Source organism: Amblyomma maculatum, chromosome 7 (genome assembly GCF_055883805.1).
Source record: "Amblyomma maculatum isolate TAMU_Amacu chromosome 7, ASM5588380v1, whole genome shotgun sequence".
In the NCBI taxonomy this organism is placed as follows: Eukaryota; Metazoa; Arthropoda; class Arachnida; order Ixodida; family Ixodidae; genus Amblyomma; species Amblyomma maculatum.
In genome coordinates, this window is record NC_139350.1 from 91,045,428 (window position 1) to 91,073,378 (window position 27,951).

At 46.3% G+C, this 27,951-nt stretch overlaps 1 long non-coding RNA gene across 6 annotated transcripts in view; it reads right to left on the bottom strand.

Annotated features, from left to right (window-relative positions):
- Window positions 1-27,951, bottom strand: part of LOC146183939 (uncharacterized) — a 203,333-nt gene that overhangs the window by 651 nt on the left and 174,731 nt on the right. For 5 of the 6 annotated variants that reach the window (XR_014708825.1, XR_014708828.1, XR_014708823.1 and 2 more), the window contains one exon: window positions 20,014-20,153. This is a non-coding gene — a long non-coding RNA (uncharacterized LOC146183939). Of the gene's footprint in view, window positions 1-763; window positions 842-20,013; window positions 20,154-27,951 lie in introns of those variants that run through there. The other variant, XR_014708824.1, reaches the window with a different exon arrangement.

Here is a 27,951-nt window from a genome sequence, read left to right on the forward strand (position 1 = left end):
AAAAAACGATTGTCATAGGTCCGCAGATAGTAACGGGGTGCTATATAGGACACCAGGCAACGCTCAATTACTAGCGTTAATCGGCGCGTGAAACGTGGAAAAAGCTTGCCTCATAAATGGTCGCTTGAAGACACAAGCATGTATTGTGTACGGTTGCGCACTGCTCGGTTACAGTACCAGAACGTGGACTGAGCTGAAAGGCAGTCGGCATAGTTTCCTTCATTTGAAATAAATACTACATCTACTGGAAATGGCAGCGTTATACGAGCGAGTGAGAGCATTCCTTCAAGGGTGTAGAAATGGCTTAACCAGTAACTATAAGGCCTCCCATTAACATCGGAACAATTTTCGCGCTTACGCAAGCAGACTAAAACTTGCAGTACTTTATATGCGTTAGGTACCAAAACAACGATTACTGGGGCAGTCTATTAAGTAACATGAAATGTGCAGTTGAGTCCACGATTTTCCTTGCATTGCGCTAGTAACTATTCTCGGTGAACTAATTAATGTGTTATTCAATTGAAATCTATCTATGAACGAGGTCACAACGTTTAATCAAAGCGTTATTTTAGTAGCTTTTGAAATTGCTTAACATCGTCAGATTTTGACGCAAAAAAGGTAGAGCTGTCTAGTGTTGTGGTGGGTTTAATGGCGCGTAATCGACAAAGAATATATATCGTGCGCCAGAACCCCAATAGGTAAAGTGGTCGCATTTTGAGTTATCGAGGAAAGTGCACGATATTTCATAATCTTTAGTACTCACATCAAGAAGATTCTTCCACGATATCATCTCCTCCTCGGGCACCTTCGCAGGGCGGAATAACGCCAGGAACAGTAACACCTGGGAGAAAAAGTGGAGATGAAAATCGAAATTCTCTCAGCTCGATGCGTAGGCGCAACATATATCCAATTCGTGGATTTAACTTTCCAACATTGATAACGACACTCGAGCTTGCTTTCTGGCAGCAGGCGCTCGCGCTGCGCTCATATTTTTTTCTTCATGTGATGCGAACAATAGGCGTATTGGTGACTCTGACGGCGAGGTCATATTTGCTTGATGAATTTGCGGACTCTCTCTCTGCAAAAAAAGGGACACCTTTTGCAGCATTCCCACATGAAATTTCTAGAAGATAGAGGTCAAGCTGTAGGTCAGATAGAGGTGAAGGTTACCACATATTTCTCACTTTTCTGTGCGTCTTCCAAATCTGCTGTTGACGGTAACAGTATGTGTAGGAAATAAGTGATTTCACTTAATTTCCTAACACAGAGACATGCTTGGTCCTAGCAGAGATGGAAATGGCGCCGCAGGACACTCCAATGGATAGCCTGTCTAAATTGACGAAGAGCAGTTTAGTATATAGCTTCGCGCCGCCAACAACAACCTCCGGGGTGCTGAGCTGACAGGGGTGCAGGACAGATCTGCGCATGTCTTCACCTCCAACTGCAAATTTATACATTGACCCGCTGTCTTTAAATTTTGTGCCTTTGGCAACAGCTAGGAAAGCATATTTTTTTCGCTCACTGTGAATAAGTGCTTTGTACGCCAAGAAGACGGTATTGTTATCCTGCGCTCCAGATGACGGGATTCAAAGCACAGGGGTATGAGGAATGGGCTCCCAGCCTCAAAATATGCATCGAAATTAAGGGCTGGTGCCAAGTGCCACCATAAAAAAAAATGTCCCTCCAGATACTGCTGGTCCCTGCGGCCTCGCCACGCGCAGAAAAATGCGCCTCTCGGCTGTGTCGGATCGCCTCTTCTGGCGAGGGTTAGCACCCGAGTTGGTAGATGAGAGGTATCGGCTCATAGCGTCATTTCTCGTCCAGAAACAAAAATAGGTGCTAGTCGTTAAAAATGAATCAGTGAGGCGCTTCTCCGCAATGAGCAGCAAGCGTCACATCGTACAAGTAGCAAGCGTATATTGCCAAGCCGAGCCAAGCGCAGCGCATCAAGCCGGGCCCTTGCAGAAGCGAGCGCCTCATTGCAAAAATCAGTTTTATTGCGACTAACACCTATTTTTCGCGCGGGTCTCAAAGCGACGCTCGCAACCCGGGCATGTGAAAACAACCTTGAACGGCAAAATCGAGACCAATGACCAGGCATAAAAAATATAGAAGGCTATGCACCAGGAGTATGCCGCCTGAATGCGCAAGCTTAACACTACAGGATACGTGAGGATGCATCCGCCCTCACGGCTTGAGGGAAATCTGAAAGCGACAGCCGCTTCCGATACATTGAGGGCAGCTCACCTCAAGATCGGCAAGATGGCTCTTCTCGGCCGGTGAGCAAGCGGAGGGTATGCTCGGTTGTCCTCTCTGCTTAGTTTTTGCTCGTTCACTTTTTGGCGAGCAAGTGAGAGCCTCCGTCCATGACTTGCGATCTCCTAACACTACAGCATGCGTCTTTCCCTCTTCCTTCTATTCGTTCCTCCTTCATCCTTTTCCTCGCGGCGAGATTTGAATGTCTACCGAGAGTGAAACAGTGACTGCGTGTTTCTTTTACTCAAAACCAATTGCTCTCAAAGACGTCGGTATCATACACACCACGGACTGTTCCTTATCTGTCGCTCTAACGCACTCAGTGTAAGGGCTCAAGAATTTGGCCAGAGTATAGCTGGCAATGCTACTAGTGCCTCCACGCTCGCCGACACACATGCATCTGAGGGCAGTTGCGCTCACCTGTAATCCGAGCACCACCGCCACTACGAAAAGCAAGATGAGCGTGCGCTTTCGGCTTCGCAGGCGCTGCAATATCGCATGCTGCGGGCACTGGCTGGGTCCAGGAGGGGACACCAGCGCCAGCTCGGAATCTCCGCTCAGGGCTACCTCCTGCATCATGGCAGTAGCAGATCTGGGAAGATGCCTTCACGCGATCTTCTGCCTCGTCTATCCCTCGGAAATCCGAGTGGTGTGAGTGACGATGATGCTATCATGCAACACTTGTCAAAACATTTCGGCTTTATTTAGACTTGATGCAAGGTGCTTGATGATTGTCATCGGCGAATACCTTAGACAATAATATCGAAATAACCTCACCATGTGCCAGCCCCGAACATCTGATCCCCGCGAATTACTTAACATCATCTGCTTCTGCCCCTTGCTATGCTTGCCCCATATTAAATATCAGTCCGCTCCCCCTCAGGGACCATCAGTTACCTTGTGTTCTCATTACATGCCCTACTCATGTCCGTACCACGAAGGATCAAGGGTCGGTAGTTTCACGTTTCTTTTTGTGCGTCCATGAGGGCAAAATTTTGTTTTGAAGCTGTTATAATATTCGCAAGTTTTATTCATCATCATCATCAGCCTGATTATACCCACTGCAGGGCGAAGGCCTCTCCCATATTTCTCCACTTAACCCGGTTCTGTGCTAGCTGCATCCACTTGACCCCTGCGAATTTCTTAATCTCATCCGCCCACCTAACTTTCTGCCGCCCCCTGCTACGCTTTCCTTCCCTTCGAATCCAGTTTCTTACCCTCAGCGACCATCGGTTATCCTCTCTTCGCACTACATGTCCTGCCCATGTCCATTTCTTCCTCTTAATTTCTACTAGAATATCGGTAACTTGAGTTATTTCTCTGACCCACTCTGCACGCTTTCTATCTCTTAATGTTACCCCTACCATTCTTCGTTCCATAGCCCTTTGGGTTGTCCTCAACTTAAGTAGAACTCTCTTGGTTAGCCTCCACGTTTCAGTCCCATAGGTGAGTACAGGCAAGATGCAACTGTTGTATACTTTCCTCTTGAGCGATACCGGTAATCTGCGTCATAATCTGCGAGTGCTTGCCAAATGCGTTCCATCCCAATCGTATTCTTCTTGTTATTTCCTTTTCGTGGTCCGGATCTACGGTTACTACCTGTCCTAAGTAGACATATTCGCCTACTACTTCCAGTATTTCGCTACCTAATGTAAACTGCTGTTCCTTCCCGAGGCTGTTGAACATTACCTTAGTCTTCTGCATATTGATTTTCAAGCCTACCTTTCTACTTTTCCTGTCTAGGTCATCAATCATTATTTGCAGTTCATCCCCCGAGTTACTTAGCAAGGCAATGTCATCAGCAAATCGCAGATTACTGAGGTATTTTCTCCACCTACCCTTATCGCTAACTGCTCCCATTCCAAGTCTCTGAATACTTCTTCTAAGCAAGCTGTGAATAGTACTGGGGAGATTGTGTCTCCTTGCCTAACACCTTTCTTTATGGGAATTTTGTTACTTTCTTTATGCAGAACTATGGTTGCTGTGCAGCGACTATACATATATCTTCCAGCAAGTTTTATTGCGAAATCAATAATACGACAGCCAAAACGAGACTTCGGGTGGCCGCAGCTAGGCCGTGAAGAGGCGTACCTACGGTTTTCTCATAAAAAAATCATCCTGCCATGGCATTTGAATTCACATTAGCAACGGGCAGGAGCTGCCAACTCGGGTCGCTCCTTTCATATGGGAGGGTGATATCAGAATCAGCCTGCCAGAACCGTTTGCATTCTCGTTACCCTTACGACACGCGGCATGTCCACATGGCTTGGTTGAAGCGTGACTTTATATGTGGGCTGGTAGCTTACGCTCTCGCGTCACACCCTTAAAGGATGAGATTAAGTGTCCCCAATAACGCAGCACCTTACACTGATAGGGAGTGATAGGAGAATAATGTAGCCGGCAAAAGAAGTTTCCGCTGTTGCTTTCGCAATTCAACTAGGGTTAACCAAAGCTAAACCCCAATTAATTTTTTTTATAAATCGAGACGTTTCCTGTGAAGAATAAAAAGAGGAAACTAATCTTCCCCAACCTCCTCCTTTTCCTTCTCATTTCCAACCTTTTGCGTTCAAAGTGGTGTCCATTCCGGGAGGTATAAACAAATGAGAATAGTGCTTGCAGGGCTGTCCTTTAGTCTGTACTGTTTAACGTTATACTAAGCCTAATTCCTCCTTGTTTTGCGTTCAAGACACAATATTTAATATCTTGAATACGGAGACATGCATCCTAAAATAGTTACACAATGTGCAGACCCACCTCGTCATACCCCACGCGTAGTGTTTGTGCAAGCCCTTTTATAACGTACGTCCTTTTGACTCTATGCACCGGGTCCTTCGTTGAAACTGTCGTCGGAATTTTTTGCGACAGCACATAGAGGCCTCGCGTCGCCGCAAATCCGGTGGCGTCGTTGTGTTGCGAAAATCTTTATTGGTCGACAGGGTCATGACACCGCAGCACCTGAACCTCACTCGAAAGTTCAAACATTCCGCAAAAACTCCCATGAAAAATGACGTCACACGCCTAAAAAAACAAAACACCTGATTGAAACTTGAGTTTAATGCAAATTACAGATCACCCCCGTCTCAGGAGATACAATTTTATAAAGTAGTTCGTTAGCATAAATTGAAATATCACACATAATAGTCGGCATTAAACCCAACAACCCTTAGCCTGTAAACAGAACGCGCTGCCGACTTGGCCACGCTGTGCACGCTTATGCGTCTAGGTAACAGGTGAGTATGCTGTGTGCCCTTCTATGTGAAGTCTCTTTTGCGATGGTATTAGATTGAGTATAGAGGCCCCTTAAAGGATAGCTTAATTGTGTCCCCTAATTTCCCTTTATCGTATCGTATTCTGAATAGATTATCAGATAATTAACTAAGCCTTCTCGCTAATGCAAATAATAGCCCGCCGTGGTGGTTAGGGCGCTAGTACTAAACCCACTGAGGCGGAAAGCAAGACGCCCATGTGCTGTGTGTTGTCAATGCACGTTAAAGAACCCCATGCAGGCGTTCGAAATATCCGAATCTCTCCACTATACGGCGCCTCTCATAGCATGCGTCGTTTTGGAACGTTAAACCCCACAAAACAAACCAAAACAAAAGAAAAAACAGCAACTAACACCATAGAATGGAACAAAAAAGGCAGCCGTGGAAGTACCAGGCGTCTCAAACCAACAATTTCACGCATTCCTCAATTACTGAGTTTCAAATAAACAAAAATATTTGAAGAGTAAACTACCAAGAACGATGGACATAATACGTACAACTACTTGACTAAGACCTACTCAATAACTTTTTGATATTTCTAGTTGGGTGGATGGTCTCAACAAAGAGTTCAAAGCTGTGAACCAGACGATGCCATATTAGTTTTTGAAACGAAGAACTGATATTATAAAGCCCTACCGTGCATTGTGTTCGCTAATCCATGTATTTCATGTCCATGCTGGTCGAGGGAAATGTGTGGGCAATACAACATGAACTGGAAAACATGAGGGAAGGCTGCGTAATGACAGTGCTTATCCAAAGTGCAAGGAGGGACAACACTCTTTCCATTCTGGTTACATACAACTCACCCACAGCAGGGGGACAGGGCTGGCGGTACATTTTGCGGCAAACCATAAGACGGAAATCAAACAATTAAGACTCACAATAATAAACAATTGACTCAAAAGACCCTACACGGATCAGCAACAGCGCCAGTGCAGACATGTACCCCGATTTGCAGCTAGGCGAAGACCTAGAGGGCGAGAAGTGATCAACACACCCCGAGAAGCGAAACGGTGTGGAATCACCTTGAATGCTGCACAAAAAACAGTTGCGTCGCAATTCTGATACCACATTGCATGTGTATTTCTTCCAACACGTCTTTATAGCGTAGAAGGGCAAAGTAAAAGGGCACAATATACCTATATATATATATATATATATATATATTGTGGGGATTCTCTACGGGGCTGCGGCTCCGCTCTAAGAAGCGAGGGCGCACCGCTACCTCTGACCACAGCCGTGGCCGTGAAGAACGACACACCGAGGCAAACATAGCCAGCGGGCAAAGTTGTTTATTGGGAACGCCCAATGTTCTTCCTCGGTGTCATAGCAGCATCCGCACGCTACGGCGTCGCGGCGTCGTCTCTCTGGGTGAAGCTGCTGTCCGCCAAGATGAGAGGGGAGGGGGAAGGAAGGGCCGTTCTCTCACCCCTGCGCTCTCCGCCACAGCACCGGAGGAAGGAGGCCAGAAGGGGAAAGATGAGGGCTCCCCGAGAGAGAGAGAGGGTGTTCGCCGCGTCGTGCGGGCGAGGGAAATGTTTAATTCCCACAATATATATATATATATATATATATATATATATATATATATATATATATATATATATATATATATATATATATATAGCTTTTCTAGATGCATGCTGCTCGTTTGCATAGCATAAAAAGCAAGCTGAGCTAGCAATACCAAAATATTCACGTCTTTTCATACCAAGTGCATCTTTATTTGTTTACAAGCTACAAGCGCTGCAAGAAGCGCCTGCGCCGAGTACCCACAAGCGGCGCCGAAAGCTGCCGGCTGCCTTCAGTATTGCTCGCGAAACAGAGTCGCATCAAAGCTTCCCGCTCAGTGTGCACGCGCTTTGTGATGTAAGCGATCGTCGATTTGGAGTCACTATTGCCAGAACTACACTCATGGCCACATGCAATCGATAAATCTTTTGAATGCGCGTTCCACGATAGCCGAAATTGCAGAGCCAAACCCCGCGTACTCGCGCTAGGCCTACACGTCGCGGAACGGGCCTGCCGTTCGGCGCATTTCTGCCCAAGGTCATTGCCGAACTGTTGCGGACACGTTTTGCGGACGCGGTCTGCGGACAGAAATCTGTACCATAGCGAAGTATTGCTTTCGCATTAAAAAGCTAGTGGCCGCTTAAGATTAAAACAAGCTTCCTCATGGACACATAATTGAAAAGTACGCGATGACGTACTCTCACAACAGTTCATACAGTCCTTTGCGTTCCGGAGGTAAAGGTGACTAGTCAGCTTTTCTTCTAATGCAACATTACGGTCCTCAGTCGTCGGTATCGTAAAAACAAACAAACAAACAAACAAAAAAAAAAAAAAACGCTGCATGACAACACAGGTCCGAAGCTGAGAACACGGGTCCGACCAAGTAAATGTATGGGACAGACTTGGCGCCCCCCTGTGCGCACGCCTGAGCTACAGACAAGCTCAGCTGTGCACACCGTTGACTCATCAGATGTCAAGTTCTCGTTCGGCCTCCGATCTGACCAAAACAGATGGGGCGATCGTCCGCTGATCAGTTCCGTCAGCGTCGCGGGGCCGAAAACCTCACAATACGGCGACAGGCTACCGTTGGTCGTGCTGGCATCGTCGCCGGTGTAGTGCGACAGATCAGTGCGTCGATAAGCTAAGGAACCTAACCGCGAAGCCCACTGACTTTGATTGTGCCTTAACTATGCCGAAAAAATATACCTTACTCTATATTGTTTTTCTGCAGTAACATCTTAATCAAGCATTTCTGCATGAGGGACGACCACTGCGTCATTCGTCCACGAAAGAGACATGTGTTCTCTGATACTGCAGCCTGCATTGCAGACGACGCTTCGCCGTCTATTCTCTTGTGACGTCACACGAGCCTTTCAAAATGGTGGTCGCTTTCGGTGAGAGGAGTTTCCCGATTCCGATTTCTTTCGCGTTTTTGTAATATGCGCCGAGTGCTAAAATTTTGCGAATAGAATCAGATTTGTATATTATTCACAGCAGTCTACAACGGCATTATATCGAACGACCCTGTCATCACCCCTTTAAACAGCTTCTCGGATAGAAAAATCACATGCAGGCAACTGCTCTAAGTTCCCTTTTAGTGCGTACGTGTGTGTGCGTACGTGAGTGTGCGTGCGTGCGTGCGTGCGTGCGTGCGCGCTCTCCAATCACTTCGCGACTCTCCTTTAATGGGTATGTGACGCTCAGCTTCGCTGCGAATGAATGGATATCCCGGAGAAAAGAAAGGCACGGGAACTGTATCGTGCACTGCGGCTAACACTCGCCTTTGAGGAGGAGATGAGGGGAATTACAAGCACGTACCAAGCACACATCGAGGGCGTCAAACTTACGTGTGCATTCGACTTTGGTTCAGGAGCTTACTACATTGACGTTCGCTTTCCATACGCATGCATATACGGTATAATTACGGCAAAAAAAAAAAAAAAAAATGTCTTGCCGCTAAAAGTAATGTAACAACTACGCGCTTAATCCGAAAAGAAATGCGGGCCTTTTTTCCTGAGTGGAACGAACTTAACAGCGAGACTGTTACTCAGAATAGTGTAGTAATATTTGAAAAGTGCCTACAAATGTTATGAATTTTATGAATTAGAGTTGTGTTTATATGCTTGTATTTCATTTTTTTCCCACCCTGCTATTGTCTGTACTGAATCGCAGTATCTATAAATAACTGTTCACGTGCAGAACGACAGCCACTTTGACCGAAGTAACAACATACTCGTGTGCCTGCGTGCGTTCTCGAAGGCAACAGGGAAGTCCATTGCAGGAGCCGGCTCTGTTGCAGCACTTAGTTGATTCCGTTTTCCCATAATTTGAAATGATGTTTCCACATATTGTTATGGACTAAACGATTAGGTAGATAGCGGCGGCAGATGAATGGTCCACTGAGCCTGTAGTAATTAACTCAAACCAGCCCCACATTTCACCATGTATCTTGCTTCAGCTAGTCGACTCATCGCATTCCGTGCCGTCGCTATCCTATTCATCCTGTTTTGCTGCTCCGGAGCCTGCCGTCAGCCGAGATCCTGATTGGCTTTGTCGATTGCTCACAGCTATGATGACACACGTAGCCGACCGGCCGGCCGACCGAATGACCGGACGGACGAACGAACGAACGCACACACGCACACAATGTCGTCTATTCAGCTGCGTGTTTCATCATGGCAGAAGGTCAACTAGCTCAACGTTTTAAGTTTGCTTGTAGTTGCCATCAAATCATTTTTTATCATGTCACTGACTTCACTCTCCACCTAACTCTATCATAAGAGAGCCGACGTTTCTATACATACTCGCCCGAGCCTCATTTTTTTTCCGGACTAGGTAGATCTTTATGAAATGTTCCACGGCAATGTCAGCCGCGAATCGCAGATTACAAAGACACGCGTGCTTAAATGGTGTCGAAGGCTTGTTTACTCAGGTAAGAGTAACGTCACCGGTCTATAGCCTACTCCATAAAGAGTCTGCAATTAATTAAAGACCCATAAAAAATGAAGACCAGAACAAATCATGACAATGGATTCCCTGTTAAACGAAAAAAAAAAAGAGGTAAATGAAATCAGGAGAAATAAGGAACAAAAGACATTCAGATACATTGGATAGAATTAGACGCTATGAACATTGATAAATAAAAAAAAAACATCAGGCACCCTTTCCAAAGCCCCTAATACGAGTGCCTCACCCACAAGCCTCTCGTTTGATCCCCGCTCTCCCAATCTTGGCATCTGATGTAAGGAAAAATGCACGTGCCCTGATTCCCCCGACCTAACGAGAAGGTGTCGCTTACAAGGATTAGGGATAGGGTGGCCCTTAACCCGTCAGTGACGTGCAGATGGAGCTCTCAAGAAGATTCAGTGCCGAATATATGTCCTCAGTGTCCGAGGCCAGCCGCCGAGATGGACCTTCGCCACCTCTTTTTTGGACGTGCCCAGAGATGCAGACATCAAAAACAAGACGACTGCAAGAGACAGAACTGTCGGCTACGAGGAAGGAAGACTTGCACTTGTGGCTGATGGACAACGTCAAGAGACGGAGCTTGGTCCAGTTTCCTGAAGACACACGACTTACTTTAATACAGCCCCATTCCGCATAGCAGTCATCGAATAAAAAGAATGCTCTCAGACAACCAATGGGATTTATGCGGCGGGGTAGGCACAGTGTTTGCCCCTCCGATTCTGTGGCCGATTTTGTTGAAGTGAATACACCCACACTGAGGAACAAGAATTTCACAATTTCATCAGAAAATAGTACGTCTCAAAAACATGTCTGAAATTAAGGGCTGAAATGAGGTACAGGACCGGTTCAAAATCCCACCAAACATATACCGCGTTAAAAGGAGCCGTGGCTCATAATATAGTTTGTTTGCTTTAAAAATTTTCATGCAATTGTATGAAGAATGTTCATGAAGTTTTGTCATAGGTGAGTTTCTTTTGCCTATTTATCGTTTTTGTCGGCAGACGACCATTCGAGTGCTTCAGGCCGTGATTCCTGCGCTTTTTTAGCGCGAGTTCCTCGGTGGAATTGGAATATTATAACGATTCTATTCCGGCAAAAACGATTCCATGTCACCGCCCTCTATGCGATTGGTCGGCCAGGATTTGAATTTGTGTAAAATGAGGTCAACGTTACTTTTGTGACCAGACGCCACAAGAAAGTAAAGAAAGGTGACGTCAAAATGCCGTTTACGCACTCATTATGATCGTGAGATGCGCTTTTCCGTTGGAATCGGTTTCAAGTATAGCCCCTTCCATGCGGAACAAAAAATGGCGGCGCTGTTATTCGCGGTGGCTCTTGCGAGACAGAAACGTCCGCGATTATCGAAAGCAATCGTCATGCGAACGAATAGTTCAGACGCCGCATTTGTGTCAGGAAAGAATTTGTGCACTGTGTGGCGAGCCTGCTGCACAACTCAGTGGCGTCCGCGAAACCGCTCTTCGGTGGCGCGGTGGGTGCGCGCTGTATTTTCAGCGAGGAAGCAACAGGTTAGACTCAACCTTCCGTGAGTTCGTATACATTCGGCGCGTAGTAAAGGAATCGTCCGTGTTGATGCGTGGAAGTGGATCCACTTTCTATGATGCTGAATGAAAAAAAAAGAAGAAGACCTTTGAAAGGAGGTTATGTCCGGCGCGGCAGCATTCTTGGCATCATGGGCCTTGTCGTGACGCTGGGACTAAGTCGACCCGGCCTTCACTTGGTAGCGTGCAGAGACTCCGGGTTGATGAAGGATTGAATCTTCGAAGTTGGTAAAATATATACAAGCAGGTTTAATGGCACTTTGAGAAAACTTATTTACATGATTATTTACACGAAAAAGAAGGGTACATCAGAAAAATGGCAAGCATTAAGAGTTCATAGCGAGAAGCGTCTGGATGAGCCGTTTACCCTGGGCTCAGAGCCTCATTTCGTGCTCTGCCACGTCCTTAAATCCCCTATGTCCAGCCGCCCCTCTCTGAAGATGCTGACCAATCAGTTCCAGGGAACACCCCTCAGATATCGGCAACCAATCGAACACATCACTGCACTGATGGTCTGATGCACTGACTGGTCCAGTATTGTTTCGTCGGGCGTGGTCACTTGTTGTCGGGTAGGGCTTGGGAACGGCGAGGAGGTAAATTTCGATTCTTCTGCAAAGATCCGCTATGTTGGTTCCGGCAGGTGGATTTCCTTCTCAGAAACCCAAGTGTACGTGCGCGCCACGAATACTGCTCCCAGCATTGTCCCTTTCCAGCAATTGCAACTCCTTCCTGCATTCACGGGAAACCCTCTAATGGCCGTAATCCTCATGCTCCTTTCTTCTCCTGTACGTTAGCGGACGTGTCACTCCGATCGTCTCCTTTGGACAATAGGCATTCCTCACTTGACAATAGCGCCTCTCGACGGGAAGGGTGAACAGTTGAACAAAAGCACTTCCGGCTATTTCTCACAGGACGACGTTTCTTTGTATTTTTCTTGACGTTCCCTTGACAGGGCCAACTTGGCAGTTGCAGGGTCACCACAAAGCAAAGCATGCTCACAGAAAAAGATTCATGGGAGCAGGCTCACTTAGAGCCCTTGCACCAACAGCACATATCAATACCATGCCCACAGGCGCACAATAGTGCGCGCAAGCGCGGACCATGCACGGTCACAACAGCCTCCTCCCCCGCCAGAAGAGTCACGGAGGGCAGTAGTCGCAGCTGCTGCATGAAGAGACAACTTAATGGCCTGCACATGAACGCTTGAAGCTCGCTGTCGCTTGTCGCGTTGTCTTGATTGTCGTAGGCCAAATTGCTTGAGCTGTCTCTGAAACTCAACCACATGTCTAAGCAAGCACTCGGCTCCCGTCTGAAGAGACCAGGTCAAAAGAAAACTGTCATCGTTGTCAATTTTTGCGTCGCAAAAGGCATCTATGCAATTAACACCGTGGTACCTCTTCGATAACTTTTCGTGTCGTCTATGACGCGTGTACGACCTTGCTTAACGATTGGGTTGGTACGGTTACGTCACAGACAAGGCAAATCAATTGGGCGTCTTTTGTTATCTCATTGGCTCTTTTCGTAAAACGTTACGTCCTGGCGACGTTCAGGTTGTCGTCACCTCAAACGCAATTTTGACGTCATCGCCGGTGGAATGCAAACGATTTTGGCACCGTTATATTATCCTAGCCGAGGTGTCCGAGCTCAATGTGGTCAAGTTTATCCTAAATACGGTGAACCATAGACCAGGGATTGGCAAAGAAGAATTGGCAAGAACAGATTGGCAAAATGCAACAGAACTGAGCAGAACTCTGCGTATGAGACTTCCTGTGCGCACTTAATGCAGCTATCCTATGGGTAGCTGCACCCGTTCTCCAAGCAGCAGGCGTTAAGGGGCTGCCGAAGGGACAGGTGGTGCAATGTGGCCGGAGTTCGAATCTAGTTGGCAGCGCGCAGTGGCACTCCCTGTTGCGTCGGCTAGGGCGCAGTGGCGCCTGGTTACATTCGTCCCAACGGGACGATAAAATGAGGAGGGGGAGACATGCTGAAGGGTCCATGGCGTGAGCATTACTGAGCGCATGGTGCCTAAGTCGACTACTGTGACCACGGAATCAATAAATAAACTAGGGGCCTTCAAAATGCGGAGACAGAGCTCTGCACCAGCAAGACGCTGGGCTCACCGCTTTCATGAGCGTTCTACGATGCTTGCATTTTTGTTGCCGTTATCTTATTTTTATAATAGGATGTGCTGTAGGAAAGAGGGAGGCAATAATTCATTTGGATGGAATTCGGCAGCAAGACGAAATAATGTGTGAGTCGCGTCTGGAGAGTTGGTGTTTTGTTTAACGGCCTTACTTAGTTTTTGCATAGATGAAAACTAAAGTAATTTAAGTGTAATTGAATTACTCAGAAGAAGTAATTGTTATGTAATTTCATTACTTTTTGGGAGCAGTAAAGTAGTGATCTATTACAATTAAATTTCAGCGCTTTTCAGCAAAGCATTTAGATATGCAATTTAATTCCTTTACAAAAGTAATTTTGCCGCGTATGAAGTGCGTGCATTTTCAAATCCGGCGGCAGACAGAGAAACCACGCGGGGCAACTTTTTTTTCCCATTCTTCTTCCTTAGCTTATCGATATAAGCCTTGGAATACATGGGCCAATCAATCAAGCACTGCTTAAGGCTACGGCTGGTCAAGACATCCTCTCTCCACGTTTCATCCCTGATTGTAATCCCGACCAATGTTATGGGGGTAAACTACACCTTTCGTTTACACAAAAGCAGGATATGGATAATTCTAACGAGACGGCGTTAAGGGCATCATTACGCATAAAATTTGGCGTTGTGAGCGAAGAATGAGGCGCATGGCGCTGGCAGGTGGTAGTCGGTGACTGGCACTGATCGGATTGGTCGTAGGGTTCTCTGACGTAGCAGCAAACTGGGGCATTTCCTGATATCATAATCCCGCCTTCCGGTGTCGGGTGGTCTGTTATATAATGTGCTGCTTACGGCACTATATGCTAACGAGCATGTGTGGGATAACATAAGCAGAACTGAAAAAACTACTGAATAAGCGAGTGAAAAGGTTCATGGACGCGAAACAGGATCCGCAATGGAAGCCGCAGACGTAGTATATAACCTACACCAACAAAAAACAAGGACAAAACGCACTATCGCGCACGCAGCGAATATTATGCCCCTCGCACTAACAACGTAGATACCTTATAGCCGACATAACAGGATTTTATAAAAGGGGTGAAGGCCGCTGCCATATTGGGGACGCTAGACTACTCCCGTAGAAGAAAAAAGGGTTGACGGTCAAATCGGTTTCTCTTAGGGTCGCGGGCGGCAGTGCGTCATGTGCGAATCCCGTGACGTGCGTATTGCATGAGCGTTCCCGCGGCTGGCTGACTGCGCAGAACCCCAGCCGGCGCAATTTTCTTTATAGGGGTGTCGTGTACGCTATCGGTATCTTGATTCTTTTCAGTACTGCCGCGTAAAGTCGAGCTTTCTTCAGGAAAACGACCACACGAAATTTGGCCGAAAAATCCGCAATGCTATATGCCGACTCTGTAAGCATTGCCATCAGCGACACCAGGGCTAGCGCAGACAGCATGCACACAAAACGAAGGGGAAATATAGAAGACCCTCTTCGGGGCATTTCAGCACAAAAACCGCTAACCGACACGACATAAGAAAATACGCGTGCAGCAATTTAAACCCAAAATACTCTATCACTATGTCTGGGAGTGTTGAACTCACCAGAGTACCAAACTATTTCCCAAACCTCCGATTGTCAGAGGTGTAGCGATACTAGCGAATTTTTTGCTAAATGTAACGGTTTTTGTGGCTTTCAGCCGAATATGTATTTATAGGCTAGCGGACTATGAATATTTTGTTCGTGGATGTTATTGTTTTGGCGGATCCCAGTTCGTTTAAGCGGATGTTTAGTGGACCTGAACAAAGTGTGCAGTTGTAACATTCGTCTTTTTTCACAAAGAGGCATGCGGCTATGTGCGGGGAAATGTATACGTGCGAACTCGAACAGCGGTGGCCATCTGTACATCTGTGATGGCGTGGAGGAAAAAAAAAAAAAGCGACGGGAGAAATGCCTTCGCTACTCAACGCCTCTGCTAGAAACCTGAGGAGAGCGATGCGCGCAGACGATGGATGGAACTTAGTACCTTTAGACGGGCCGGCCATGGGCCGGTGCCATAAGGGCTGTCACCTCCACATGCACCCACGTATTTCGCGACGTGTGGCTGGGCCCCCTCAACTGCGCTGTATGAAATTCGTGCTGGACTCGGCGCACAAAGATGAAACACGAGAACAAGGACGAGTGGACGAATGCTGTGATCGTCGCTTCGTCCTGTCGTCGTTCCTGTTCTTCGTCTTTGTGCGCTGAGTACCGCGAGAATGCAATTAAACCAACTAGCCCAACAACAAGTACTGTCGCATGAAATGCTGCATGCCTGGATGCTAGATCTACACAGATATATCGGCCGGGGCTATCGCTCCAACAGCGCGAACTGCTTGAAGCTTTTCATATAAGGAAGAGGGGGGGAGGGGTGTGTTAGTGATACGTCTGTCGCACTGTTGGGGGCAGAAATGCGATTTCTTGAGCAGTTTCGGTGAAAGGGGGCGTGTTTGGTTGGTCTGCGCATGAGTGTCATTGCTATGTATTGTAGGCCTTTTCAGTGCAATAAACCAGATGTAGTAGCGCCTGTCCCGTGTCCTTCCTTTTCTTTCGTGTGCGTGCGTATTTTTAGCGCTAAGAATGCCGTCTGAAGACCGAGGAGTCACCTTCTTGAGAACAATCGCTTTGCGCGACCACTGGTGGCTGTCGCGAACTCGTACCGCGTCTCCTTGCTGCAGTGGAAGCAATATGGCTTGCCCTTGGACGTCTGGCGGTGCTTTACTACCGAGCGCTCCGTTTGTTTTCTGCATCCAGGTAGAGTGGCGCGCATCCGACGTCCCTGCAACAATTCTCCTGCATGGTGATTGGCCTTCTAATGGAGACGCATGGTAAGTTAAAAGACACATCCAGAAGACTCCGCAGTCTTTTCTTATTTATTTATTTATTTTTCAAAATGCGCTTCACTATTTGTACTCCTTTCTCGGCCAAACCATTCGACCGTGGAAATTCAGGGCTTGACGTAATATGGACGAAGCCATACCGGCTTGCAAAATCCGCGAACTCTTGGGAAGCGAACAGAGGCCCATTGTCGGTATACATTTTCGCAGGAATTCCGTACCGTGCGAACATAGCCTAGACCTTCGTAATGACTTCGCAGTGGTAACAGCGAGCTTCTCCACGTCTGAGTTAAAGCGCGCATCAAACGCCACCCCGTACATATCACCAGCAAAGTGAAAGAGATCGATTTCTACCCGGTGCCATGGCTCCCTAGGTGTTGGCCATAAAATTAAAGGTTCGCATGGTTGCTTGTACGCCTTGCTTGCGCGCGCTGCATTTACGAATCAGCGCCTCAATAGCACTGCCCATGCCTGCAAGGCAAGATCAAACCACGAGTTCTGGCCTCATACTCTTAATTATTCAGTCCCAGATGTCCTACATGCAACTTTTGCAGCATCTCTACTTGCATTGGTACGACGATTTTGCATATTTCAGCAGTATTCCATCCACTACCGATAGTTCTGCTACAAACTGCTTTGACTCTCCTTTATTCTTAGCTCCTTGTGCCATCTGCTGCAAGACTTCCCTCAAGTATGGATCTGCTAGTGTCTCACTTTGAAGGCGTCGCTTTGTTGATGTGCTTACTATGCTCGAGATGACTTGCACAGCATGAGCATCAACGCCCTCAGTTGATTCCAGGTCTGCAGGAAGAGCAGGAGCACGGGACAACATGTCCGCCAAAAGCAGATCTTTGCCAGGAACACTGCAGATCATAATCATGTCGTAGAAGACGGGCAAAGAAGCGCTGTAATCATGGCGGCATATCTCCAATGATCTTTTTCGCGATTGCCAGCAAAGGCCTGTGATCCGCTTCAGTGGCAAAACGGCGGCCATAGACCAGCTGGTGAAACTTTTCGCATGCAAACACAATACCGAGGGTTTCTTTCTCGGTTTGAAAGTACCGCGTTTCGCTCGAAGGGGGCTATGTCACTCCATGCAACAATGCTGCGGCTATCCCTAGCCACGATGCGTCAGCCGAAATTTTGGTTTCCTTCTGTGCATCGAAGGCGAGCAAAGGAGGTGTTAAAGCTTCGTAGATTTCTTTCCATTCACGCTGATGAGCGGAAGTCCAGTCGAAAACGTTTTCTTTTACCAATTGCTGCGCAGCAGGGAAGTTTTAACGCAGAGTCGAGGCAGATACTTGCGGAAATAGCTAACGACACCTAGCATTCTGCGTACTGCCTTTTTGTCTTTCGGGGGCGGCGTAACTCGATCGGTTTAAAGTAGATCAGCGCTCGTCAGTATTCCATGCTCGCTGATGAAGTCACCAAGAAACGTTATTTCTCTTACATTGAAGACGCACTTTTTACGGTTGAACGTGCTTCTTCTGCCCTTTCCAGTGCGGAGCGCAGGTGCTCATCATGCTGTTGTTTGCTGTTACCCAGATTAAAACATCGTCGACATAGACCCGTACCCCAGGCAGGCTTTCAAAGATCTCTGTGAGCGTCTTCTGAAAGACCTCACTGTCGGAAGAAATCCGGAAAGGGAGGCGCAGGAATCGGTAGCGGCTGAACGGAGTCGCGAACTTGCATATCCAGGACGTGGCTTCATCCAGTGGAATTTGATGGAAGCCAGAGTTCGTGTCAAGGTGGGAAAAGAATCGCGCCCCTGACGTCTGGGCATCGGGTAATGTTCACGCATGATGTGTTCGTTCACTTCTCTTGGGTCCATGCACACCCGGAGGCTTCTGTTCTTTTTACGTACTATATGGCCATCGCTGGGTTCGTCTACGTTTTTGATGATGGACGCCTTTTCTACGCGGTTGAGCTCTTCACGTAGTGGTTCCTTTAGGGAGAAGGGTATCATCCTCCGGGCTGGTTGTACCACTGGAGCCGCACTCGGCCGCTACACCATCTTGTATACTGTCCTTTCAAGCAGCCGATTCCACGGAACAGATGCGGGGCACCCTGCTCTGGTGACTCGTGCCTATCTTGGTTAACGGCGTTGACAGCTGTTGGGATGAGACCAAATTGCAGGCACGTTTTAAAGACAAGGATTGCTTGTCGGCCTTTTGTTACGATTAAAAAGTTAGTCTCGTGCTTCGCCTCTTCATGGCCAGGGATGCGTGGCTATGCCGGCGTGCTTGATAACAGTGCCGTTGTAGGCAGTCAGGACCGCTGTACTCTTGCGCAGAAATATTCCGCTGCTGACGCGTTGAAAAATGCTGAGGGGGTGGGGGGTCGCCTGGTTGCCAGTATCAACTTTGAAACTGCCCTGCTATCCAGAAATCTGGCCTTGCACCGTCCAATCTAGCCCTGCTTGCCCCTTGACACCACATATGCTGACGTCCAAAACTTGGAAATTTTAGTCGCCTTCCAGTTCTTCTTGTATTTGATTGACTTGGCGATTTCTGCACCATATGCCGAGAAGTTGTTCATTCTATTGCACGTGTAGCAGCGCTTCCCATAAGCTGGCAATTGTCGTGGCGCGTGCGTCCGGCTGCATTGCTTACAAAGAACTCGCCTTCCTTTACTAGGCTCATTTCTTGCGGTACAGCCTACTTGCGGACTTTCTTTGCGCCATAAAGCGTTCTGCTACACGGCCACCTCCGCTGCCTTATGCATTTATTCTGCTCTCTGCGATGTGAGACTCTTTTTCTCGAAGCATATCTTCTCTCTGAGCGCCATACTATTAGTACCGAAGACAATCTGGTCACGTACCATAGATTCGTCGAGACCACCGAAGTTACAGAGCTTAGCTTGAGTTCTCAGGTCTTGTGCAAAAGGCTCAAATGGTTCGGCCCCGCCATGCACACGCATAAGAAACAGGTGCCTTTCGTAGACTTCGTTTTCCTTTCATGGAGGTAAGCGTGTCGTAATCATCTTTGCGCTCACCTTCCGCGAAGCTGAAGTTGTTGTAAACGTCGAGTGCTTCATCGCCGGCCATGCTGAGAAGGATCGCCGCTTTGACCGCTGCTGTCTTTGGGCTGTCGGTGGATGTCAGTCAGGAACAACTGCAGTTTCTGCTTGAAGACCAGCCACTTTTTACATTTAGTGGTTCCGGTGGTTTGACAATGTCCATTGCTTTGGCCATGGAAACGATCCTAGTAGGCTGATGGTGGTGGCCTGGTGGTAACATGGTCGATGAATGGTGGGTAGTCACTAGGTGGATGGTGCAGTGCACATTGAATTATGGCTTGCTATTACAGCACTATATTTTGGCTAGTTAGTCAATAACATAGAGAATCTTGTCTAATGACCATATTTTTCCTGACGGCTAATCATCTGACATTGCAGTTTCTAAAATGCATGCTAGCTAGTGGCCTTTATGCACCCAGATGGCAGCAGGAGTGCCTCACCTGGCACGAATCTAGCCAACACAATAAATAGTACAGGAAGTTGAGATCAGACTGCAAGTTTATTTGAAGCCTCAGTGTCGGAGCCTCCATTGCTGCTGGCCGGTCTCGATAAAGAAGCGCCACAGGTGCTCCAGAGATGATTGAAACCTTGGCACATTCCCTGTAACAAACAGCATGAAAGAAAAACATGTGTATCTTCTCTGTTTTGCATTATCAGCTAATGCTACGCACAAATAATGCTTGCGTATCCACGAAGCAAACATGACCATGCGAATAACAGCACATAAAAATAGCCCTAATAAATTTTTGTACAACATTGTGCATTTTAGAAGGACATGCCCCTAGAAAGCATTGTTCTAGTGTCCTGCACTAATATCCGTAATCATGAATTTTGCGTACGTCTACAAGGCCGCTCTTTTTCTCCGTGAACTTGAAATGCAAAAGGTGGCAATGAATGCATCACATAGCTTAGCAGGGTGTCTAGAAACACTATTTTCAAAATCCACGACTTTTCCAGGTTTTCCCTATTATTTCAGGTCAAATTCCCTGACGTGTGAAGAGGCTCAAAAATGTAGCTGCTGATGATAATGAGCATAGACGAATAATCCCCAACAAAAAGCTATTTATCAATCATATTATGCAGTTTACAATAGTGAAAAGCTGTTATTAGTGTTATGACGTACGGGTGAAAACGTCGCAAGTTCACTGAAAATTAAAAGCGCACTGGTGCCAGCTTCAGCAGAGCTCTCGATACTACCAGTTGCGAAATTTCCTATAAGCCCCATGTATCAAAAAACGGCGGTACTGATTGGTCAAAATTCAGGTGCATATAGGGTGCTTCGATGCGAGGCACCCTAGGTTATGGCCGGTCTCGAGGGTGAGCGCGCTCTTACTTAGCGCATTCTAAGCGCGCTCTTAGCAAACATTCTTAAAGATAACAGCCGTAGAGATAAAGGGAGACGCGAGTCTTGGAACGGTCGAAAATGGTCAAATATTTGAGAAAAACTCATTTTCGGAACGTTAATCCTTTCAAGCACCTGCATTCAAATTATTAAGGCTGAATTCGGTCAGGAAATGCCCCCAAGAAGAGGAATTGTGGTCGAAATTCGTGCGCGCACCGCGGGCGTTGCAGCAGGCGATCGCCGCCATCTTAGGCTTGGTTTAAAATATGTTGAAAGCATCTCAAAATTGCTTCGTTTAAGCGTACTGACAGCGTGCGCCAGTTTTCCGAACGCCGTTTATGGTCTGATAAGCTCCCACGCGGCGCGCTTGAAAGCGTTGGCTGACGTGATCGGAGTGCCATTGTTTTTTTCTTGCTGTTGTGCGTTCGCCGCCATGGCCGCCGCTTCATGCACGTCTCCGTTTTCGCTCGTGTATCTCGATGCACCGCTTTGTGCAGAGTTTTGCCTTGCGATCGAGATGCCGGAAAAAGAAAATTATAACCGTGCATGCAACGAGCATTCCGAAGCCGTAGGCAACGGGCGGGAACAAAAACCAGAAGACGTCGGCCACAAGCGTGCCGTCAGAACCTGAATTACAGCCGATGCAAGACTTGTTAGATGCGCAGAAACATCAACCACGCTGCCCGATGACGACACCGTGGGTTCAAATTACAGCGCAAATTGCATCCCGGATGACACAGTACACTTTGAGTTGACGCCGCCGCCGCGTACTGTACTCTACGGCGGAGCTGGTGCACTGAGTGGTCAGCGCTAAGTCCGTTCTGTCGCGAAAGTCCACGTCCCAACGCGAGTTTTACCTGGGCGTTAGCGCGGAATGCGATGCCGGTACCGAGTTCGTGATTGTGGACAAGAAAGTGTTAACAAATGTTATAGCGCGCACCAAGCGGGATCCTGCGCCGAGATTACGAAGGCAAGAGCGGTCAACCGCTGGAGTGTCACAACGGACCTCACTCAGCTCGCCGATTGCTTTCGCGCTGGCCGCTGCCAGCGCGATTGTGCCTGCTTTTTGTCGCGTACTACTCCAACGCAGCGCTTCCGCATATTTTATGAGTACCCAAATCACGTGCGTATTGGTTCTTCTAATGTGGCACATCAGCCAGGTGCTGGCGTCAAATTAATATATCGCGCGTCGCCTTGCGGCGCGACCGCGGTGGGGGCCGCGCTCTCAGCAAAGAAAAAAAAGCTGCATGAATAACATACTTGCTGTGCGCCTGCTTAAATTTAATATAAACTGTAGAATATATCGTGTAATTCCCTGATGTGGCAAAATTTTTGATGGTTTCCAAAAATGTCCCTGATTTTTTTCGGTGCATGAAATTTCCCTGACAATTCCCGGTTTTCCCGGTTGCTAGACACACTGCTTAGCCAATGAGGAGGTGGAGCTGCCAACCAGCTGCAGAGAGGAGCCCATCAGCTTCATTCCTCATGGCCGTCACTGGGAAGTGTTTTATAAGAACGAGTTACTGCAGGTTGAGCAGTCACATGTCGCTCGCGTGATTTCAATTTTGACCTCTCTCCCTTCATATCTCTCGCTCTTCAGCCCTAAATAGACAGCAGACTTGCATGTGTGGTGCTCCCTAGGCTTCGGCTACATCAGAAGCAGCTTGTGCTCACCGGCGCCACCCATGCTTGTGCTTGCCACTGCTGTTCAAATGAACAGCCATCACGCTTTCCAGCTGTCACTGAAATGAACATTTAACCATTTAACTGTGGTTAAATGGCTTTTCCTGGAAAAGCTTCTGATAAAATAGCCCCTTCTCCTAAGGGGGGACGCGGGTCTTAGAATAAGTAAAAATGGACAAAACATCGATTTTCAGAAAAACACATTTTTGTAATATTTGTACCTTCAAGCACCTGTCCTAAAGATATCAACGCTGAATTCGATCGGAAAATACAATAAAACTGACTTTAAAACGCTATGGGAGCCGCGAAATGGCCCAGAAGGAGAAAAATTTGTTCAAAATTCCCGCGCGCCGCCGCCGAAGCAGCCGGCCGATCGCCGCCATCTTGGGCTTGTTTTGAAGCTTGATTTTTTATGGTCCCTGGAAAAACTTGCTAGACTTCCGTCTCTGCAATCCTCCCTATGGAGATGGGTGTCCACTCTCGTAATGCATGCGGCGGTCGGGATGTTTTGAGGAGGTTTTTGGAAAAGTATTATGGTGCCCGGGGTTACTTTCAGAAATGCGGTTTTGTGTTTAAAATCAGAGGTACAGTCGACATTAGAAATAAAATCGAGAGCCGTCGGCCGATTAGCATTGAGTGCCCACGACAAAACCACAAATGAGGCGATACAAGGAGATATGGGCTGGACACCTTTCGAAGTACGGGAAGCTGAAAGTAAAATATTATATGAGGAACGCCTGAGGAAATTGGACAGTAACAGATGGGCAGCTAAAGTATTTAAATACCTATAACTAAAAATCGCTGACTTCCAATGGAGGAAAAGAACTAGGAAACTGACTAGTAAGTATGCTGGTCACAAGGACGAAGAAATAAAGAGGGTTAAGCAACAGGTGAAAAACACAAAAGGTAAAGATTGGTTAAATTCAATGGAAAAGAAATAGAGTGTGGAACTATATCGAAAATGAAAAAAGCAGATCATGAAGGAAGCTTTCTTTGATAACTCAAGAGGCAGTGCCCTACTTTTTGAAGCTAGATAAGGGTGTCTTAAAACACGCAGCTACAAAAAGTAGTTTAACAATGAAGATGACACATGTGCAGTATGCGGTAAATCCACAAAAACAATCAACCATATTATACTCGAATGTAATGGTATCCATCCGGAAGTCGATGCAGGCGCAGTCACTCTTCCTGAAGCTCTGGGGTTTAGAGATACCAGTGGCCGGGAAAATGAGCCTGTGGTGGAAGCTAGCAAAAAACGATTGGGATTGTGGCTTAAAAGCAGAAAAGTGACATAGTGCTAGTAATGTAGAAACAAAAATTCAATAAATAGAATGATGGTGTAGTTAACCAATCAAACAATAGTAGGCGGAAAAAAAATAGCATGATAGCAACTGCTAACACCCCGTTTCAAAGGGGACGCTCCTATATTCCATCCATATATCCATGTAAAATCACTGGAACTATCGATACTATCGGGATGTAGGGAAGATGGATGGATGGATGGAATATAGGAGCGTCCCCTTTGAAACAGGGTGGTAGCAGTATCTATCATGCTCATTTTTCTCCCTATATCTTAATTATCGTTTTAGATTGGTTAACTATACCCTCATTCTAGTTATCGATTTTTTGTTTCTACGTTACTAACATTATGTCACTTTTCTGCTTTTAAGCCACCAATCCTCCAGTCGTGTTTTGCTAGCTTCCACCGCCGGTTTATTCACACGGCCACTGGTATCTCTAAACCTCAGAGCTTCAGGAACAGTGACTGCGCCTGCATCGAATTCCGGATAGATACCATTACATTCGAATACAATATAGTCAATTGTTTCACTGGAATTACCACATACAGCACATGCGTCATCTTCCTTGTTAAATTTCTTTTTGTAGCTGCGCGTTCTAAGGCACCTTGATCTAGCTTCAAAAAGTAGGGCACTGCCTCTTGAGTTATCAAAGAAAGCTTCCTTCCTGATCTGTCTTTTCCACTTTCGGTATAATTTCACACTGTTTCTTTTCCATCGAATTTATCCAATTTTTACCTTCTGTGCTTTTCACTTGTTGCTTAAAGCTCTTTATTTCTCCGTCCTTGTGACTAGCATACTTAATAGTTAGTTTCCTAGTTCTTTTCCTCCATTGTGAGTCAACGCTTTTTAGGAATAGGTATTTAAATACTGTAGCTGCCCATCTGTTACTGTCCAATTTCCTCCGGCGTTCCTCATATAATATTTTGCTCTGAGCTTCCCGTACTTCGAAAGATGTCCAGCCCATATCGCCCTGTACCGCCTACTTTGTGATTTTGCCGTGGGCACCTACTGCTAATCGTCCGACGGCTCTGTGATTTATTTCTAATGTCGACTGTATACCTTTAATTTAGGCACAAAACCGCATTTCCGAAAGTAAGCCCGGACACCATAATTTCTTTCCAAATACCCCTCAAAACCTCATACCTGTTGTATCCCCACAATGCCCTATGCTTCATTATCCCGGCATTTCTTCGCACTTTGGTCTTAAGTGATTGCTCATGCTTTCCAATGTATGCCAATACTTCGTTTAGCCATACCCCGAGATATTTATATTCTGCTGCTCTGGGTATTTCATGGCCTTGCATTTTAAGGCCCTGATCAGTTGAGCCGTTGAAAATCATCAGACCCGACTTAATTGCGCTAAAACTGAAGCCTAGAGCGTCCCCTTCGTCTCCGCAATACTTAACTAGAGTTTGCAAATCTTCCAGACTCTCAGCCAGCAGCACAATATCGTCTGCATACATCAAACCGGGGAGGCGCTGCTCTACCACCTTTCCACCTAATCTATATGACAGGTTAAAACCTAGGTTACTTTCTTGTATTCTCCGTTCCAGGTTTATCATATAAAGCATGAACAGCAGCGGTGATAGAGGACAACCTTGTCTTAATCTTTTGCATATACCTTGACAGCTTCCGTACTTCTTATCCCTTCCCATGTAATTTCTACTTTGTTATCCCAGTATATTTCCTGTAGGAACTCTGTTATCTCATAACAGATACCTTCTTCTTTTAATATGCTCCACATCCCTGTTTACGTTGTCGTACGCCCCGTTTATGCATCCAGGAAGGCCAAATACAAAGGTCTATTTTCCACTCGATATTTCGATGCATTGGGTAAGCACGAACAGGCTATCATCTAAGCGCCTACCATTTCTAAAGCCGTTTTGAAGTTCTCCGAGTATCTTGTTACTTTCTACCCATGCTTGCACCTTTAATTTCACCGCCTGCATGGCCAACCTGTATATAACAGATGTTATGATAATCGGCGTGTAGGATTTTATGTGCATCCTTTCTCCTTTCCCTTTATATATCAAATTCATGTTACTCTGCCGCCAGCTGTCCGGAATTTGCTTAGTCGTTATGACTGTTTCCAGAGCTTTTAACAATGTTTCCTTACTTTTTGGATCAAGTTCATTAATCAGCTTGATCGGAATTCCATCTTTTCCTGTAGATGTGTTTTTAGGAATACTTTTTTCTGTCTTTTTCCAGTTTAGATTGGTCAGTTCTAAGCTGCTTTGCATTCTGCTATCTTGTGTTGCTTTCTGATTAGCGGAGATTACCCTATCGTCGCTCTTAAATGACTCGGCTATAACTGATGTAATGTAGTTCACTGCGTTTTCTCCTTTTAAACAATTTCCCTCGTTATCTTGAATCCGGTCCTGCTTTCTTTGATTATTTTTACCTAGCCAGCTTATATGGTTCCAGAAATTTCTTTGTCCGCCTCTAGAGGCATCGTGTATGTCAGCCATCCAGCGATCGGTGGACTGCTTTATTTTACTTTGGACGATGGCCTGTACATAAAGTTTCTTTTGTCGATATGATTCCCATTTTTGGTCGATTTCCTCCCGAGATACCTGTGCTTTCTTTGCCTCTCGGTGTTCCTTTGAAGCAGCCCGGCATTGTTCGATGGCTTCCCTGATTTCCTTATTCCACCAGCTCCGTGGTTTCCTCTTCCCATTCCAGCGGTTTGCTACTTTACCCCCTTAATTTTCCTCCTTATGAGTAGTTCTACCTGTTCATAATCCCAGTCTTCCATGGGGCTTTTCTCTATTGCTTCCTCTATGTCTGCTGCTATCTGCGCTATTTGATTGTCGTTTAATTTTGCGTTTACTTTTTGTCTAGCGACAACTACATGAGCGCCCTCTCGAGGGGTCCGAGGGGCAGCGCTAGCAGACGACGCGCCGCACTCTTTTGTGCATACCGCGTACTCATGAAACCGCGCTTGGTGCACACATAAGCCGGTTAATTCAAGAGATTTGTGTCCTATCCGGCTCAAGAAGCTTAAAAGACAGGAATAATAACTTAAGCGCTCGTCATCTTTTGAACGTAAAAAAAAAAAACGAAAAAAAAAAAAAACGCGTGCGGTAAACGAGCCAGCTCACTCTTATGAACCATTCGCCTCAGTACAGCAGCTAGGAAACTTCTCATTAATTATGCTTTGAAATTAGTCGGGAACTTGAAGTAGAAACAATAATTCAGTAAATTTTATTGGGCTCGTTTTTTTTTTACTAAAAAATGAGTAGACTGCGAGTTTTCTGCAATTCTTGAGAACGTCGTTGCGCACAAAGCTCTAGTGCAATGGACGTCATTGCGTGTGTAACTGTTCGGGTGTACTCCATTTTACACACTTTTTTGGCTCGAGTTTATTTCATTTACACAGTATTCCAATAGCTTTATTTTGGAGAAAAGGTCAGTTTCTCTGCAACTGTGCATTACCAACGCATGCCAGTCTTCCAACTACAAAATAAAAAAAAAAAATCGGGTATGATGTGATACAAAGCTCACGGATGTTTTCTCACTTTTGTATTATTTATTTGCTTTATATTGTTTTCCTTATAACCTTCTAGGCAATAATGTCACCAGTAAGCTTGGATGCCGCCTCTTGAAACTTGACGAGTCCCTGTGCGCGTTCAGCAGAACTTGTCTGCATTCGATGCAAGGCAGCGAGACTCCTCCGATAAAAGAATGGCTCAATAGCGTTTCGCACACACGGTTGTTTTTACACTTTTTCACGGCACAATTTTTTTTTTAATTTTTATACACCGATATTCAGCATAGGCAAATATTGACTTTTTATTTTCATCGTTTCGAGACATTTGCACCCTCCTCTTTTTCAAATGTTTCATTTCCAATTAGCTGAACAATTGCACGGACTAAATTTTCATAATAAGCATTATCAAGCATTGCCTTTTCATTCTAGCATTTTGACATCGTTGATTCCACGCGTTATATTGCAGTCCTGATCTGTTCGGGGAAAGCAATGGGGCGCGAAACGGCAGCAACTTTTTCACTAGACATCCACAGTATAGAAGGAATGGCTACATAGTCATAGCGTCCTTGATATTTTGCTCAT